The sequence below is a fragment of the Culex pipiens genome, chromosome 2 (assembly GCF_016801865.2).
Source record: "Culex pipiens pallens isolate TS chromosome 2, TS_CPP_V2, whole genome shotgun sequence".
Classification (NCBI taxonomy): Eukaryota; Metazoa; Arthropoda; class Insecta; order Diptera; family Culicidae; genus Culex; species Culex pipiens.
In genome coordinates, this window is record NC_068938.1 from 123,117,090 (window position 1) to 123,130,240 (window position 13,151).

At 37.3% G+C, this 13,151-nt stretch overlaps 1 protein-coding gene across 1 annotated transcript in view; it reads right to left on the reverse strand.

Moving 5' to 3' along the window:
• Positions 1-10,150, reverse strand: part of LOC120416656 (somatomedin-B and thrombospondin type-1 domain-containing protein-like) — a 116,705-nt gene extending 106,555 nt beyond the window's left edge. The window contains exon 1 of the mRNA XM_039578466.2: positions 9,784-10,150. The gene's annotated coding sequence lies outside the window, so the exon portion shown is untranslated. The remainder of the gene's footprint in view (positions 1-9,783) is intronic.
• Positions 10,151-13,151: the final 3,001 nt, after the last annotated feature.

The window sequence follows — 13,151 nt, forward strand, 5'->3', positions numbered from 1 at the left end:
ACCGGAATATCTCCGGCCACCGGAACATTTCCGGGTTCTGCAGGTCATTTTCGGAAAATAGACATTCTAACGAGTCCAACTAATAAAGAAGTATGCAAATTGGTTGAGTTTTCGCTGAGTTATGGCCATTTTAGTGATTCCAATTTCACCCAGGCCTATACGGAAAAATCAACTTAAAGTTTTTGTTTTGTGTCGTTATTTATCATATTGCAAAAATGCCATATTGCATAAATGAAAAAATATATATTAGTTTTTTTTTAATTTCGAAAAATCTAATAACAAGTTCAACAACAAGTTTGTGCAACTATTGAAAAATCACTCAGTGCAAATGAAGATTCGTAAACATTTTAAACTGTAATTTCGAATCCCAAAAAGGCTCAAGAAACGAGATTGAGGGAAAAACATCAAAATGAAGAAATAGTTCCTCAAAATAATGAGGTTCCTTAAATTTACGTTTCATTGGATTAGTACGATTTAATTGTATCTCAATTCATTAAAAAGATACGTATTTTTTTAACTTCTCTTTTTAAGTAATTGACACTATAGGCTTCTTAAAAAAAATCCCGGGTCCCGGGAATTCCCGGGAAATGGCAAAACTCAACTCTCGATTCCCGGGAAATTGAAAATCTGGATAGTCGTCACCATCTACCCAAAACCGTTTGTAAAGGAGGCCGAAAACACAACTTCCGAAAGGTTAGTCCTGGTTGGAATTGTATAATCTTCTTAATGATGAATTGAAAAAAAAACAAATTATACTCACACTTCTTTTTTTCGCAAAGTATTGTTTTATTCGTCAAACCTATTTTTTTTTTGAAAACTAATGATTGCATATCAATTGTACGGATGCAAAATTCACTTTCCAATGGGGTTTTCATTGATAAGTTGAAATTCTTGCTCAATTATTTTTTTTAAATATATTTGCATCAGCCTAAGGTTATTAAAATCATGCAAATGTTGTAAATCTGTATTTGTATCGACCTTAGATCTTAGTAAACAAACCAAGTGATCATATTTTGTAGTACCCAGGGAGATTTATTCTATTGCATTTAATCCGATGAAATTTAATAAACATATTTCTAGGAATACAGCATCAGCCATCATCTTGAATCAAAACAAAAAGGGGTTCCCCCCAGAGCCACCCTGGCTGGTGTGATGATTTGAAAGGATAATGCTCATAATCCGGATTACGCGCCCAGCAGCCGGATGTGGGCCGTCTCGGCTCGTCACCCATGCGCTAAAGTGACACAAACTCGAAGAGTCATGAACAGTGAATTATTTTTTTATTTTGAAAAGTGCCAATTAAAGTCACTCGGGAAAAAGTTGAACAAATTTCTTCAACGTTATTTACTTATGCTCCGTCGGTGGAACGTTCCTTTAGAGCAGAATCGCGCTTCGCGAACGCCACTTTGGAATGTAATTATTAACTTTATACACGAGAGCAGCCCAAAAATAGTACACTCCAACCAGCTAGCAGCTAGCGTGGTTGACATAGAAAAAGAGACGAGACAGTGGTGCTGAATTCAAAAGGGCATCAAAAATTTACAAATTTTAACGAAATTTAGTTCGGCTAAAGCTCACACGTGTGAGCGGTGGCGCTGTTTTGACATTGCTATCTGTTATTACCAGCTTCGACAAAAGTCCCTTACCATTCTCAACAAATTTGTGAAATGATGAACGAAATGGCTCATCAATCAACATTCACAAACCATGTCGATCAATAGTTTTAGTGAAACAATATTGAAATGCCAGATGTGACATCTGCAGTCATCCACTAAACGATGAAGACGTGAGAACGACTAAAGTGTCTGAATGATTTGTGTTTCGACTATCGCTCGCCAGATTGCGCTAGCGTTGTAGTGTTAACGATGAATTTCAAACATAAAAACAAATCGCGTCCGCTTGTCTCTGACGGAAGTGTGTAGGTTTTGCGCGAAACATCTTAATTTGATTTTCGGAACGCATGAAACAGCAAACTTTTGATGGCCATAAACATCTACTTCGCACATTCTCGTGAATGGAGCGACGTTGAGCCTCGTCAGAATGGCTTGTCTAATTTTACATCTTTAGGGCCTCTTTTGTCGGGACGGGAACCTGGCAGGGTCTTTTGCCGTGTCACGCCTATGCCGAAGCCGTCATCGTCCTCTAGGGCAACTTTGTAGTAAACGGCCCCCTTTGAACGGGTATGGCACACGACGGAGGCGGCGGTGGCGATGATGGGTTCATTGGACCGAAACATTTTGCTTTGGCCAAGGGCTGTTTGGGGGTGATTTTTTTATCCTTTGATGTGAAAACAAAAACCTGTTGATTTAATGGTGATGCTGGAAGCTATCAATAAAGGATGTATCAACATATTTAAATTTGCATACATTATTTTGATATAATAAAAAAACAGGTTGAAAACTTGAACGATATTGCCATACTTTTCAAGATCCATTTAATTTAATTAAAAAAGTCATATACACTAAACCTCTCGTGGTTGGTTCCTTTTTCATTAGACCCTTTTTAGTTTGTACCCCGTAGATTTGACAATGTTAAGCTGAAAAGTGACGAACTGTCACTTTTTATTTATATAATCTATCAAACAAATCGTTTGAGCATGTAAAGATAATAAAAATGATTTTGGTTTCATTTTAAAATACTCAATTCAATCATTATTATTTTGGATTTTCCAATAACTGCATAAGAGCTTTATTAATTTTCCTGGAATATAGATTTTTTATGTGCTGAAAAGATATTTTACATGGAATCAACTGATGGAAGAGTTGAATATATTTTCCCCAGGATACAATCGTTCAATTCATCCTTATTGGTTTGCAAAAACAAACATGTTTAACGATGAAATCGCCATAATTAAATAGAATCAATGGTTTTTGATGATTGCGTTTAAACAATAGTTGATTAATTCACATCCATGTTTATTAAAAAAAAAACATATTTTTTTAAACAATCACAATGTTGTACTTAACATTTCTAATTGAATTTTCCACACTGATATCAATTGTTTTTTAGCACGCAACAATGTCAAAAAGTAATCATGAAAAGTGTAAACATTGATGTTACAACAATGCCATATCAGTGCCATGAAAAAAAATATTTCCAACATCGTTCTGCGGAATGCGAAAGCCCTGCGAGGAGGGTAGAATTAAATCCATAAATCAGAAATAATTAATACAGCACGCACTCGAACAAAGCAAATGATGCAAGTATTTATTTTTCAATATTGTGCATTATTTTTTCCCCATCAAAATGACATCCGTCATACGTGCCGCAGGAAATCTACCTCTGCTGCTGCTGCTGCTTGCTTTCTGGCCAGGTCGTTATAATGCGAAACGTGCCTGGTCTGGGTGCAGTGAATAGAGGTACATATGCAAACACAGTGTGAAGAGCATAGATGCACTGTAAAAAAAAATATTTTCGAAGGAAAAGTTTAATGATTGGTTGAAATCAAATCATTTGATCAACTTCTTTTAAACAAAATGTATTTTTTGTAAGTTGTTTAATCTATTCTTTATCAACTGTGCAATAAGTACACAGGTTATATCAAACACAGCAGCAGCAATGCAATCACTAAACTCTCACGGTCGCTAAAAACAAATCAAACCAAGTATTTGCTTATTTAATTAACCTTTAAGCTAGGAATCACCATATCATGGTGATTTGCCCAGTATTTTCTGTTACTCAGCATTTCTGAAAACAGCAGCTGACCAAAATCAAAACCACCAACCAAAAATGTCTAACAACAGAAAACCTAGCGAATTTTTTCGCTGTTTTCAGGAAGTTCTCTACTTCTCTGGAAAAAATGACAGTTGCCATTTTCACCTCTCATATCTTATAAGAGTGAACGAATATGAACCACCCTAGGTCATCTAAGACCACCCTAGTTGCTGTAAAAACCAGGTTCGACCACGTTTGTCCACAAACCAATTTTACCTGCATTTGAGCTCACTAAGAGCAGTTTTGATACTGATTAATGCGATATTCATGTAAATTTTCTCATAGAGCATGGTACAAAATCTCATAAAATGACCATTTTTAAATCGCTGTAACTTGGGTTTAAGAAAAACCCTTTTGAGATGTTATATTCATATTAAAGAAGAAGTTTTGAGCTTTCAGATGCACCGTGGAGCGTATTTTTTGTGTCCCCCTCGAAAAGATACAAACATTTGAAAAAGGCCTATTAAAAACTTTAAAAACGCTGTAACTTTTTACCAAAATGACCTAGCGACTTCGTTGACATTTCAAAAGACGCGTATTTTTATGCTCTAAATATGTCCCGAAGACACCAAAATTGCCAAAAATAATACAAAAAAGATACGCAATAAAAACACTTTTTTGATGGGCCACCCTACTGCTTTTCATATAAAATGCTGTAGAATGATCAGATTAAGAGATAGAGATTTGGTGTCTTCGACAAAGTTGTTTGAAATAGCTAGTACTACAATACTGTTGAAGAAAGTATACCTCTATCTCATCTAGAAGCGAAGATAGTTTTTGAAAATATTAGAAATTTTTGGACCACCCTAATATCGTTTTGACCAAAAGATGTAGAATTTCATTTTTAACAAATGCTTCTTAGACACCGAAGCTCGAAAATGCATCCCTGAAGCGGAAATAAATTATTCCTGCTAAATTTGCGTTTCCGACCACTGTGCAGAGGTTATTAACGTAACAAAACAAGCTTTTGAATTGAGTGAAACAAAGAAGCAAAATTTGTGTAGTTAAGTGGAATTAATCACTCAATTGAAATTTAATTATTTGCTGGATTATCAAAAAAGTCAACTATTCCAACGCTTAAGTAAACAAAACCAATAGTACGAAGGGGAATTCGTTTACAAACTTGTAAAAACAATCAGAATAATGTTTTGAAAACTTTACCAACCAAGTTTCACTCGTTGAGAAACTTCAATGTTACTTGTAAAATCATCCAATTCTCCAGATATTTATTTTGTTTTCGTTTGTTGCACAGCCTCCAGGCCAACTGATTTTTCGCGAATCTACCAAAACGATCTTCTCCGTCATTTTTTTTTTATTTCATTTATTTCATTTTTTAAGCATTACTTGTGTGAAGTAACAATCTTAAGCTGAGATGAGGACTACCTTTCAACAGCTGATTAATTCAAAGTTGGGAACAAAGTTTGCGTGTGTTATAAGAATCGAGTAAATCCACTGAAGAAAAAAAAATACAAAATAAACTTCAAGTAGAATCTTCCGGTTCATATTGGCAGATCGAAACAAAAATATCTTCTGGTTGATTTTGGAAATCTGCAGCTTTTTCTGATCTAGCAAAAAATCGCTGATTCTAGTGAAATTGATCCTCAAACAGATTTTTTTTACTGAACCAGTATTTTTTTGTACTGGTTCGATCAATTTTGACCGGTTTCCAAACCAGCGGAAAAGTAGCGATTCCTGGTAATTTTTCTGAAAGCTGAGAATATAGCGCCTTTTATCGCTAGTTTTAGCGTTCTTTCCGCTGTCAATTTTAAATTATATTTTCCACTTTTCTTCTAAAAAATAACTGATGACCTTATTACTAGGCTTAGTGATTTTTCACGCTCGAAAATCGCAAATTTCACGGGGACCTCAATTTCAAAACACCAAATTTCACGCAAATTTCGCGGAACGTAAAAAATGTTAAAATAACTCTGAAAATCCTATGTTAAAATCACAGAAACTACTTTTTATGCTAATATCTTCAATAAACTAAAAAAAACACTAAATTTGAAAAATCTCCTAATTTTCATAAAAGTTTCCACCTGGTTTATAGATGGGCTCTATATATATTTTGAAGCAAAATGTAGGGCACGTGTATACTCATTTACTGAACTGCTTTTTTAATATGCGAGAAATATATCACACTAAAAAATGATTAATATTACATTGAACGGAATTGCCAATATGACGTAATTATTAATCATGATAATCAGTTTTCGATGTAAAATTGCGTGTGTTTTGCTCCGAAATTGCTAAATTTCAAAGAAAATCCAACCCACCTAAGAACACCTAATAATAAAGCAATATCAACTTAATATTACATCTTATAAGATGCACATAGCTGGAGCGTGTTTTTTGATGTAATATTCTGTGTGATTTGCCTCAATTTCCCGTGCTCTTGATGCTTCTCTCTTGACCGTGCAACGTGACGGCCGCTATGTTGATTGTTGTGTTTGCGGTGATTGCAGAATTGTAGGCCACCGTTTGTCTTGATTTTGTTTGATTTGGCCGGGAATTCCATCAGTTTTCAATTGAGCAGACATAATTAACGATGGCAAAGGTAGGTGGGAGTATTGTGTGCAAAATATCCAGGAATATAACAAGTGATCTTTTTTGTTTCAGGCCATTTTATCAACAAAAAAAAAAGTTGAATAACCTGTTGGACGGTGAAATGTTCCAGATCAGTATGACTCACGACCACTTTTTGTAGCGCCTAGAACCGTGGTATTCTACGAGATTTGGCCAAGACCCAAGAGATGCGGAAGTGAACGGTTGCTGGTGCCACCGTACACGTTTAAAGTGGCCATGTCGATTGACTCCTGAAATCCGTGACAAGCTCGAAGAATCGTGACATTCCAAGGTGGAGAAACCTCTTGACCACGTAAAGATCCGGAACCAGAAGCAGCATGGAAATAACGGTGTGGCCAAATTGCTTTACTTCGTTTGCTGAAGATGGCCAGTTTCGGGGTTTTCAAGCCGTCAAGGAAGTGAGTTCATCGGAACCGGAACCGGAGAGCTAGAATGAACCAGGCCAAGTGCCAAGTGTCGCGAAAATCATGAAAAATATTCGTTTTGTTTTGATAATGTTCAAATAAATGATTAATTTCAGTATCCATGTATTTTCTCTTACTTATAATGATAATGCAATTCCAATAGGAATGGTTTCCAACCAAAATTACGTTTAGTGTAATTTTACACGACCATATCGACTGATGGTTGGCTCATGTAATATTCAAATCAGATGTAATTTTCTGTCTTATATGACGCTCCAGTTATGTGCATTGAAAAGACAGAAAATTACACGATTTTTTCGAAGTGTGATAGCTAAAAAGTTTTCGCTTATTTATTTCTGTTATATCATTTTATATTTTATTGAAATTCATATCAAAGCAAGATTTAACAATCTTGTCAAGCCAAATGAGTTAAAATAAATTGAATTTCCTGCGACATTTAGCCCATTAAACATATTTTTAAAGTTTTTAGCTCACTTTTCAAAAACTCAACTTGAAATCAATTTGCAAAAATGATATATTTTTAAAAAAAATCGAAATTTTTATTCTAAATGAGAAAAGAAAGCAAAAAAAAGTATTTTTTAACTTTCATGGGAATAATCCACCCACGTAATCAAATATCGTTAAACTTAAACAGGACTCAGAAAAAAAATCATATGTTTCAATATGTGATTAAATTAAATTAAAATTTAATTAAATAGTCTTTATGGATGAATTGTTTATTAAGTTGTTGCTTAAAAATTTTTTTTGAGAAAATTGATAAAAATTAAGAATTTCACGCCGTCCACGAAATTGTCAAAAATCACTTTTTCTATGGTAGTAATTAAACCAGGGTGTTCACTCGCTTAATTCTACAGTAGTTCATAAAATTATTTTTATTCCTTTTTGAGTTTGATGAATTATTTCGAGAAAAATCGTTACATTTTCACACAAACATAAAATTTCACGGGATTTCACGAATAAAGCCAAATTTCGCGGATTTCACGCTGTCCGCAAAATCGTGAAATTTCACTAACCCTACTTATTACCGTCATTTTACCCATTAAAAATGAGAACACACGAAGAATTTGAAGAACAAAAATCTTGTGGATACCATGGAGATTTTCCCTCAACATCTTAAAAAATGGAGCATCAACAATACTTGTATAAATTTCGAGGCAAATTTTGAATTTTTGGACCACCAAAAAAAATTTTTGTTTTGAATTTTATACCTTTTTTCCGATCTGTAATATATATTTACACATATCTTGCAACTTTGTGACAGTTGCAAAACTGTGGTGATGCATTTTGTAACAATTTTTTATTATTATTTTTTTCATAAGGCTGGTACAAATTTTATTTAAAGTTTTTGTCCCCCCCTTCAAAGTTGGCCCGAAAAATCAGAGGGCAAAAAAATATTTTTTCAAAAAACTTCAATATTTTTATGAAAATTTAAGTGCAATTAGTTAAAATCAATTTAAAATGAATTCCCCTGCGTTTAGAATCATTTTTAGCATGTTTGGGTTAATTTAAAAATCCTTTGATTTTTTGAAAATGTTCGATGTCTACTATCGCTAAAGTTTTTTTTTCGCTAAAACTTTTGTTTTCGTCAAATTTTACATTTTTTGAAAACTTTTATTGCAAAACAACTGAACTAGTGTAAAATACATTTTAAAACACTTTTTCCATGCAAATTTTGAAACTATGGCATGTTATTTTAATATTTATATTTTTTTATTTTTTTGCCCCCCCCCCCCTCGACTCCGGCCAGAGCCGAGGGACAAAAACTTTTAAAAATATTTGCATCGGCCTAAGTGGGCTTGAAATTTTTAATTTTAATCTACTAGAACCGTTGCGGCCCGGATAAAATGGCTTGCCGAGCCAAACGTTGGGCACATTGCTTAAAAATTGGACACTGTTTGTTTAATTGAACGGATCAATGAATCTTCATTGCAACAGTTACTACAGGTGTAACGGGCAATCAACGACTCAATCCGCCTAATATGGGGTCGCTGATCTCAAATTGATATTATGAATAACAAAAAATAAAAATTCGACTATCCGACATTCGAATCCTCCGGATAGTTATTTAAACTTCAGATAATCGAGGCTTCGGAAACACGAAACACTGGCTTTGTTAAGGTGATATCATGGAACAATTTAACGAAGCATATAAATTCTTCGCAATCACATAATTTCAAAACAATTAATTATGACTTTTCATTGTTATCCCGAACATCATTTTCTCGTTAGCTGCCTTTAAAAGTGGGTGAAATTAATGCCGACAAAGCCTCCCAAAAACACGTGCCGCAAACGCAAACCCCCACACACTCAATGTCCAAAACCCCACGCACCATCATTCTGTCTACGCTGTATGCTAATATGAATTTTTCAAACTTCCCAAAAAAACTCTCTCTTCATCGCGAACAAACATCATTTTTCTTTCTCGGTGCTTTCTTTTTGCCCTTCACCCTCAACACCTCAAAGCCACCGACGACCGACGACTCAGCAGCAGCAGCAGCACCAGCACGGGAATAACCCATTAAACCGCATAAGCGTGTAAAAGATTGACTTTTCTGTTGACACATACCACAATTTGAGAAGGAGGGGGGAAGGGGGAAGGCAAAATTGCAGCAGCAGCTTTTGAGCAAATACTTCAACACTTGCTCACCCGCCCCCCACTGTGAAAAAAACCGCTCCAGGTGGTGGCTCGTGAAATATTCAAAACATTATTTGTTTGTTGGTATTTTCACCGAGGGTAAATAACACGCTAATAAAACTCTGTTATGCTCTGCTGGGTGGAGGCGACCAAGTTACGGTCCCAAGGAGGCTTACCACACACACTCACACAAACCATCAAAAAGCGTTTTTAATTTCCTGCGTCCTTTAGCACGAGGACCCCCTCCCACAAGTTGGTCACCCACCACCAAGGACTCACTAATTTAGTCCGAAACAAAAATCGACCACCGAATCCACTGCCGATAAAAGCTTTCGTGCAGAAGAAGGGGGGGACTACTTAATCCGTTTCAGCACCGATTGTACGGTATACTTTGTAGAGAACAAAAACAATGATTTCACTCACCCCCACGCACGAACTCCCTCAACACCGGGGGAAAAGTTTTCCTTCCCAAAGCTTGCGAAAAATCCTCACGCCAACGCTTCACAGTCACTGTCGTCACACACTGACTGACGCACGCAAACACGCGAGAGAGCGCGCGCCAAAAAAAGAATCCTAGAGCACGTTGAACTTGGAAAAGTTTCCAAAAGTCCGAAAAGTCACCCCAGTAGGCCACACACTATCCTCAACAAGTAGTACAACGCGCCGCGGTAGAACACTCGGGAGAAAAAAATGCGCGCGCGCTCGATCAATCGACCGTCGTAGTAGGCCAAGAAAGGGTCCAAGACACGACCGCACGGGACCACGCACCAACCAACAATGCGAACCTCAACGCAGCATACTTGGATTGCTGGATGGACACACAGCATTCTTGCGAGCAGCGTTGCATCCGTCGTCGCACATAAAAGCTCACCGGCTGTGGTCCTGTGGAGAGCATAACCGCTCATTCTTCTCTCTCGCGTGAGCAATGGTGAGAGAGACTGACCCTCGGCGAGGGCGTTCGGACATTGCACCGCACTGGATTACACCGCAACGACTTCAGGACAAGGAGGTAAACAGAGAGCAACATGCTCTTTTTTTTGAGAGAGCAAGAGTGCGAGCATAATGATCGGAGCGCACGTGAGGAGAGCGGTTGCACATCTTGCGTTTTAGGTTATGTCGGCATACCGGAGTTTGGCTGCTGCTGGTGATGCAGACAAATTGTGTGTGTTCCCCACACCGAGTGGGTTGCCCAGCATGGTAGCGACCGGCGGTTCTTTGCCCGATATCGGACTGTGCCGCATGATGCAATCATAGCGCACAGCGGGAGTGAAAGTATCCACCAGATTCGACCCGGGTCTGGAGGGGGAGGGTAGGAGGAGGTTGGGTCGGAGGATTCTCGGCTGAAATAATGGATCGGAAATATCCTGCTAGGAAGAAACGGATGATGGAGAACTTTAATTGCGAGTGAAGTGCCATGCTGCTCCATTCAATAGGAAATGTAAAAGTGTGATAAAACACTTCTGGAGCAACATTTGAAAGGGGCGGTACGACATTGCTCTTACGGCCTTTCATAACACGCGTTTAACTGGGACAAAAGGCCGTAGAGCAATGTCGTAACACCCCTTTCAAATGTTGCTCCAGAACTTAACGTACTGGTAATAAACATCTTCACGCATCCTTACGTTGCAAGACCTTAACATGTTGAGATATCAGAGTCGAATAAAAACAATACCTCAACCCTAACTGTCACCAATCTTCTGAACAAATCCATTAAATTCAGAAACGTGCATAGCTTTGATATAGGTAATTCCTTAAAAAGTGATCATAAAAAGTACAACCCGAAATTGTCACTTCTGTTTTCATTTCCAAACCAAGCATGAATCTAAGTTTATACTTCCGTCTGGCAATCATTAAATAAGCACCACTCCAAAAAAGGAACTGGTTTAGTGCTTGCCAAATTAAAAAAAGTTCCGGCAATTCAAGTCGTCACCCACAAATGAACCATAAGCAACTTTAAAAATCCTCGAGACACCTTAGTATAGATCTAGGCTGTGACTAACCTTTTTTGTATCCAATGCATTTTGGAATGCCAAATGCCTCTTAGTTTTGCTTGGTTCAAGTACCTAATAGTTTTTTTTTCAAGGCTTCAAAGAAAAAAAATGCCAAAAAATAGCCAAAACCACTGTTTTTTCATCATTTCGTCACCGTCGTGCTAACTTGTCGTACGTGCATTTTAGGCCAAATTGAGTTAAGAACGCCATTTTGTGCAGCTCACATTGCCTCAACTTTTGACCTTCTCAGATCCTCAAAATTCGATTTCAATCCTGAGATATTCAACGAAATCCGAAAAAACTCCGTGGATTTTTGTCACTTGACATATGAAAGAAGTTTCAATCTTGTCGTGCTATCTTGTCACTCCCTGAAAATTGTTGTAAGTTGCGTGCTTTCGTTTTTGTTTATTCAAGGTCAAACATTAAAACGCGTTTTTTCTCGGAACGTCGAAATGGCGGGTGCAACAAGATAGCACGACGACGTCGATTTGTATTTTGAAATTCGCTGTAACTTCACAAGGATTGGACTTAGGACAATGATCAATATTGATAATTTTATGCGTTCGGTTTTTAAAAATGTTGACGTCAAGAGCACTTTAAAATGTTATAGTAAATGATTTTTGTATTTTTTTTAGGAGAGTTGCTACATCATACCGAGTCACGTAGCCCAGTGGTAACGCTTCCACCTCTCAAGTGGTAGATCGGGGTTCAAATCTCGGCTCGGACCAACATAACTGCACCCAAAGTTATGAACGAGGGGATAGTACTCACGAAAAGAAACGAGAGGAAAGTGCTATTTTGCGAGAGTATAGTCCTCTCACGTGTTCATTCGTTCATTGGAACAGTTCATCCTATTGAGTGGCTTATATGGACACATGACCGCCACTTAGTGGTGGCCCATACGGCAAAGGCACGGTTCAATATGCCGAAGATAATAGGTTCGAGTCTCGGTACCGGTACTTTTTTTATAGATGAACTTTTTTTGAAGATGAACCCATGAGTAAAGTACTCTCGGTTATTTCGGGATTTAACCTTAACATGTTAACATTAAGTTGATTCTGTTACTGAATCCGCTGTGTAAATGCCGGCCCCGATACTCTTCATGGGTGTTTTCATCAGGAACAGGGAAAGATTTACTTTTACTACATCCTACAAGCCCGCCTTTGTGCATCTAGCAGATGCGGCGAATGAAGCTAATGTAGGTAATCTCAAATACTCAAAACTTCTAAATTCGATATCTCTGGAACGAAACATATTCATTTCTGTCGATAAGTGATTCTTATTTAAATTGTCCGGGGAATACGATGGTGAGGTCAAATACGGCCGTTTAAAGTTTTCAATTGCGTAATACAGGTAGAAAAAATAAATTAAATAAAAAAAAAATTGATCACGGAAATGTATTCTACAAAATTGAGTCTAAGACCGACCATCTAAGATTTGTGGTTCGCTCCAAAATCGCCAAAAAGTCGATTTTTTGGGGAGGTACAAAAATGGAGGGGGTGGTCCAATTTGGATGAAATTCAGGATTCTTGCATGTTTTGATAGTACCAACAGCCCTGCCAAATTTGAGCAGGATCGGAGAAGGTAATTTTCAAATGCTGTTCCGCTTCAGATGGAATGATCCATATGCAAAAAACAGCAAGCTAAGAAAAACGCATTTGAACACATAAGGCTACGTGTTAAGTAGTGCGTCCATCCCGGGAATTCCCGGGACAAAAATTCCGGGATTTTCCCAAAACCGGGAATTCCCAAATCCCGGGAATTTTCATAATTTGTCCCGGGAATCCCCGAAATTGAAAA